Below are 5,000 nucleotides of genomic sequence, written 5' to 3' on the forward strand. Positions count from 1 at the left end.
CGGGGCGGCTAGTGTGGGTGGTGATAAGTCTGTAGACAGCGAACTAGACGGCAGCAATAAATAAATGCCATATAAAGAAGGGGAGAATGGTGGCAGCACACCGACGTATGTTACATACGACAGCGCCATCTGTGAAATAGCCAGGCCACTAGGGCGTCTATTTGGGGACGCCACCATACCGCCCCCTGTGGGACGACGTTGACAGTGCCACCGAGGGGCACAAGAACGACATCTCTCGGAATGTGACGACACTACATTGACATGCAGCCCAGATACGACACCTCCATCTACAGGAAGTGAACGCAACAACGCCAACCACACAGCATCGCCACCTATGAAAATACGACGAAACCACATGCAATACAGCCATCTACGCGAATCTGGCAACACTACATCCACCATGTCGAGCGCACCACAAACAATAACGCCATCTAGGCCTCCTGCAACGGCGATACCGCCATCTATGAGACGCCAAGCTGAATACGACATCGCTGGGCGCACAGTACACATTGTCCGACGCCACCCACAAAGACGGCATCCTCTGTCCACCACGAAGTCGTCGACCGACAATCACGCCACCCGCACCCGTACGTGCCCCACCCCACCCACCAAAATCGCAAGTCCAGCGGATGAACGGCGGACGTTTCCCGCACTCGTAAGTTGCAATCCACACCTATATCTTGCGTTTCATGAAGAGTTTTATCCAATATTCGACATTCCCGCTGTCCCTAAACGTGCTCTAAGTCTGTGCGCGACCGCGTCGCTCACTGTACGGATTCCGATGCTGAGCGATCAGCTATGGGCCGCCCCATCCACGTCGGTCCCCGTGGGCGTTGCACTCGCAGTCGCAAAGACTCTGGGCAATGGCTATGTGCGCTCCGCAATATATTACTGGGACGAGTAATGAGGGTCCGAGCCCCCAGTGTGGGGAAAGTGTTTCGCAGCCCTGACCCACCGGCACGGTGTTGCGTCCCCCCACCTCAAACATGTGACGTAGTCACACCACCGGTTTTGACTAATAGACAGAATGTTTATAATCATATGCCATACACCGGGGGACGATGCCGCGAGGTGTAGCTAGCTAGTGCAGTCGCACCGCTACTACTGTACAGAGATAGAACAGGCATTGACTATACATACATTAAGCTTATACGCGGCGGTGCTTAGTAATACGCGCAGTCATCGGAATATAGATAACACATACAACTGTCCCTATACATGCTGAACGTCTGTGCACACAATGTCAACCACACGTCACCCACACACTCCATCACCCACTAGTCTATGCCTGTAACAGACGCAGACACAACATCTAAGTACCAGCATGGAACAACATCCAGTGCATCCTCTCGGCCACAGTACACCATCCACACTATGATAACCAGACCGGGACGTCGAACCAGAAAACTGAATATCCCACTCTTCCTACAACCACCATTGCTCAGATACGCCACCAACACCCACACATGTCCTACACAGGGGTGCACCCAACAGCACCACACTGCCGCATCTCACAGCACATAAACAATGGCAGGAATGAAAGACACAGGTGTGCCACTCCTTTGCCACAAACACAGAACGGGCGCGCCACCTGCCATGAGCCACAAGTGCAACTGACGTGACATATCTGATAGTGCCTCAGGCGTCCACTTACTACCATCACTATCAACGAACCTCGCCACCCCACCCCCCCCCCCACACACACCATCCCTTAACCCAACTTCTGCCTTAACCTAACCCAACTTCTGCCTTAACCTAACCCAACTTCTGCCTTAACCTAACCCAACTTCTGCCTTAACCTAACCCAACTTCTGCCTTAACCTAACCCAACTTCTGCCTTAACCTAACCCAACTTCTGCCTTAACCTAACCCAACTTCTGCCTTAACCTAACCCAACTTCTGCCTTAACCTAACCCAAGTTGCGCCTTAACCTAACCCAAGTTGCGCCTTAACCTAACCCAAGTTGCGCCTTAACCTAACCCAAGTTGCGCCTTAACCTAACCCAAGTTGCGCCTTAACCTAACCCAAGTTGCGCCTTAACCTAACCCAAGTTGCGCCTTAACCTAACCCAAGTTGCGCCTTAACCTAACCCAAGTTGCGCCTTAACCTAACCCAACTTCTGCCTTAACCTAACCCAACTTCTGCCTTAACCTAACCCAACTTCTGCCTTAACCTAACCCAACTTCTGCCTTAACCTAACCCAAGTTGCGCCTTAACCTAACCCAAGTTGCGCCTTAACCTAACCCAAGTTGCGCCTTAACCTAACCCAAGTTGCGCCTTAACCTAACCCAAGTTGCGCCTTAACCTAACCCAAGTTGCGCCTTAACCTAACCCAAGTTGCGCCTTAACCTAACCCAAGTTGCGCCTTAACCTAACCCAAGTTGCGCCCTAACCTAACCCACGTTGCGCCCTAACCTAACCCACGTTGCGCCTTAACCTAACCCACGTTGCGCCCTAACCTAACCCACGTTGCGCCCTAACCTAACCTACGTTGCGCCCTAACCTAACCTACGTTGCGCCCTAACCTAACCTACGTTGCGCCCTAACCTAACCTACGTTGCGCCCTAACCTAACCTACGTTGCGCCCTAACCTAACCTACGTTGCGCCCTAACCTAACCTACGTTGGGCCCTAACCTAACCCACGTTGCGCCCTAACCTAACCCACGTTGCGCCCTAACCTAACCCACGTTGCGCCCAAACCTAACCCACGTTGCGCCCTAACCTAACCCACGTTGCGCCCTAACCTAACCTACGTTGCGCCCTAACCTAACCTACGTTGCGCCCTAACCTAACCTACGTTGCGCCCTAACCTAACCTACGTTGCGCCCTAACCTAACCTACGTTGCGCCCTAACCTAACCTACGTTGCGCCCTAACCTAACCTACGTTGCGCCCTAACCTAACCTACGTTGGGCCCTAACCTAACCCACGTTGCGCCCTAACCTAACCCACGTTGCGCCCTAACCTAACCCACGTTGCGCCCAAACCTAACCCACGTTGCGCCCTAACCTAACCCACGTTGCGCCCTAACCTAACCCACGTTGCGCCTTAACCTGCCCTGTAATTGTTAGTTATATGAATCTAGGAATTCGTGTAGCGTTGCCTAATTGCAACCATCTCAACATAGTTCACTTCGCGCACACTGTGGTGTTCTGCGTATTGATTCATTTTACGGTGCGTACCCTCACATCTTGCGAGTGTTGCTTACTTTCCACATGGTCCCGCTATCCACTGTATTGTGTACTGCAATAGGACGTATATCGCCCCCGCCCCCCCCCCCCCCCTCCCCTCCTGTCACCTCTAGCTCGTCGGTCAGGAGTTCGCGTGTTGAATGCGCTTCGCAGCTGTGCAATGGCATTCGCATACGTACGCTGGCCACCTTCCACGTGTTCTTTCGTGCACACGTCGCAGCGTGTATGTATGCTGATGGAGTGCGTCGTGACACACAACATCCAGGCATGCAAGACTCGTAGAAGTCGCAAATGTAGATGGATGTCTACGTTTGCTGCCCAAGTTACGCAAATGAACTGGAAATCCGTTGTTGCGCGGTTGTTCGCGCTGGAGGTGAATCGTTGATATCGACGATCGGTACAGGTATTAACCGGTTGCTTCAGCGACACCCGTCATACCCACGAACGTGAGTGGGCATGTGGGTATGAAGCGATACGCGGCGGTGGCTGGGTGGGACCGTCCCCGGCCGGTGAGGGGGGGGCGCCCGGCGTGCTGGCCGCGCGCTGCGTGGGCGCACGCGCGGCAGCCGGCTGGTGGGGGCGCCCAGTGGCAGGCGCGCCGGCTGACGGAGGCGGCAGGCGGCGCATCTGCGTGCCGGCGCACCCAGCGCGCGGCGCCGTGCGGCCAAAGTGGGTCCTCCCGGGCCCGGTGCGAAGCGCGGTGGACATCTGCAGTGTGCTGGTCCGATTGAGGACTGTGTGCGTTGAGGATGCGCCGCCGCCCGGCACTCGGCGCCGCGACGCCGTCTGCTGCTCGGTCGCCCCCGCGGTTCTCGCAGGTGGTTTGTATCGCAGCTGTGCGGATGTGTTGGCGCGTGCGCTGTGCTGGGAGAGTTCGCTTTGGCACCCAAGTGGGGCTCTGCCCCTCTGTGGCGCTGGCGTTGGAGCTGCCCGGTCACTGTTTGTGGCCGCGTGTTGTCTCCCGCCGGCAACACCACGACAGCACGCTCCCGGGCCTCTGTCGGCAGCGGCAAGCTCAGTTGGGAGCACGGGTGGTCGCACTGAAAGCGTCTACTCGCCTATCTCCGGGCGATTGCGCCTCTCTCGAACCCGACCAAGTACTTAGGACGGCGCTGCGCGCCGCCGGGACCTGAGAGGGTTTCGAGGTGTATCGTGCAGGGGAGCCCAGCCTCCTCCTGTTTGCAGAATAATTGAGCGGACGCTTGCGTGTTCGCGCGGGCCCCCGGGACACACTCCCGGGCGGCCGGCTGCTCAGCTCTAGTTGACGCAGCTCCCTGGTTGATCCTGCCAGTAGTCATATGCTTGTCTCAAAGATTAAGCCATGCATGTCTCAGTACAAGCCGCATTAAGGTGAAACCGCGAATGGCTCATTAAATCAGTTATGGTTCCTTAGATCGTACCCACGTTACTTGGATAACTGTGGTAATTCTAGAGCTAATACATGCAAACAGAGTCCCGACCAGAGATGGAAGGGACGCTTTTATTAGATCAAAACCAATCGGTCGGCTCGTCCGGTCCGTTTGCCTTGGTGACTCTGAATAACTTTGGGCTGATCGCACGGTCTTCGTACCGGCGACGCATCTTTCAAATGTCTGCCTTATCAACTGTCGATGGTAGGTTCTGCGCCTACCATGGTTGTAACGGGTAACGGGGAATCAGGGTTCGATTCCGGAGAGGGAGCCTGAGAAACGGCTACCACATCCAAGGAAGGCAGCAGGCGCGCAAATTACCCACTCCCGGCACGGGGAGGTAGTGACGAAAAATAACGATACGGGACTCATCCGAGGCCCCGTAATCGGAATGAGTACA

At 55.5% G+C, this 5,000-nt stretch overlaps 1 non-coding gene across 1 annotated transcript in view; it reads left to right on the plus strand.

Moving 5' to 3' along the window:
* The first annotated feature begins 4,462 nt into the window (after positions 1 to 4,462).
* Positions 4,463 to 5,000, plus strand: part of LOC126197030 (small subunit ribosomal RNA) — a 1,909-nt gene continuing 1,371 nt past the window's right edge. Inside the window, exon 1 of the ribosomal RNA XR_007539440.1 lies at positions 4,463 to 5,000. This exon is cut by the window's right edge and continues 1,371 nt beyond it. This is a non-coding gene — a ribosomal RNA (small subunit ribosomal RNA).

This window comes from Schistocerca nitens, chromosome 7 (genome assembly GCF_023898315.1).
Source record: "Schistocerca nitens isolate TAMUIC-IGC-003100 chromosome 7, iqSchNite1.1, whole genome shotgun sequence".
Lineage (NCBI taxonomy): Eukaryota > Metazoa > Arthropoda > Insecta > Orthoptera > Acrididae > Schistocerca > Schistocerca nitens.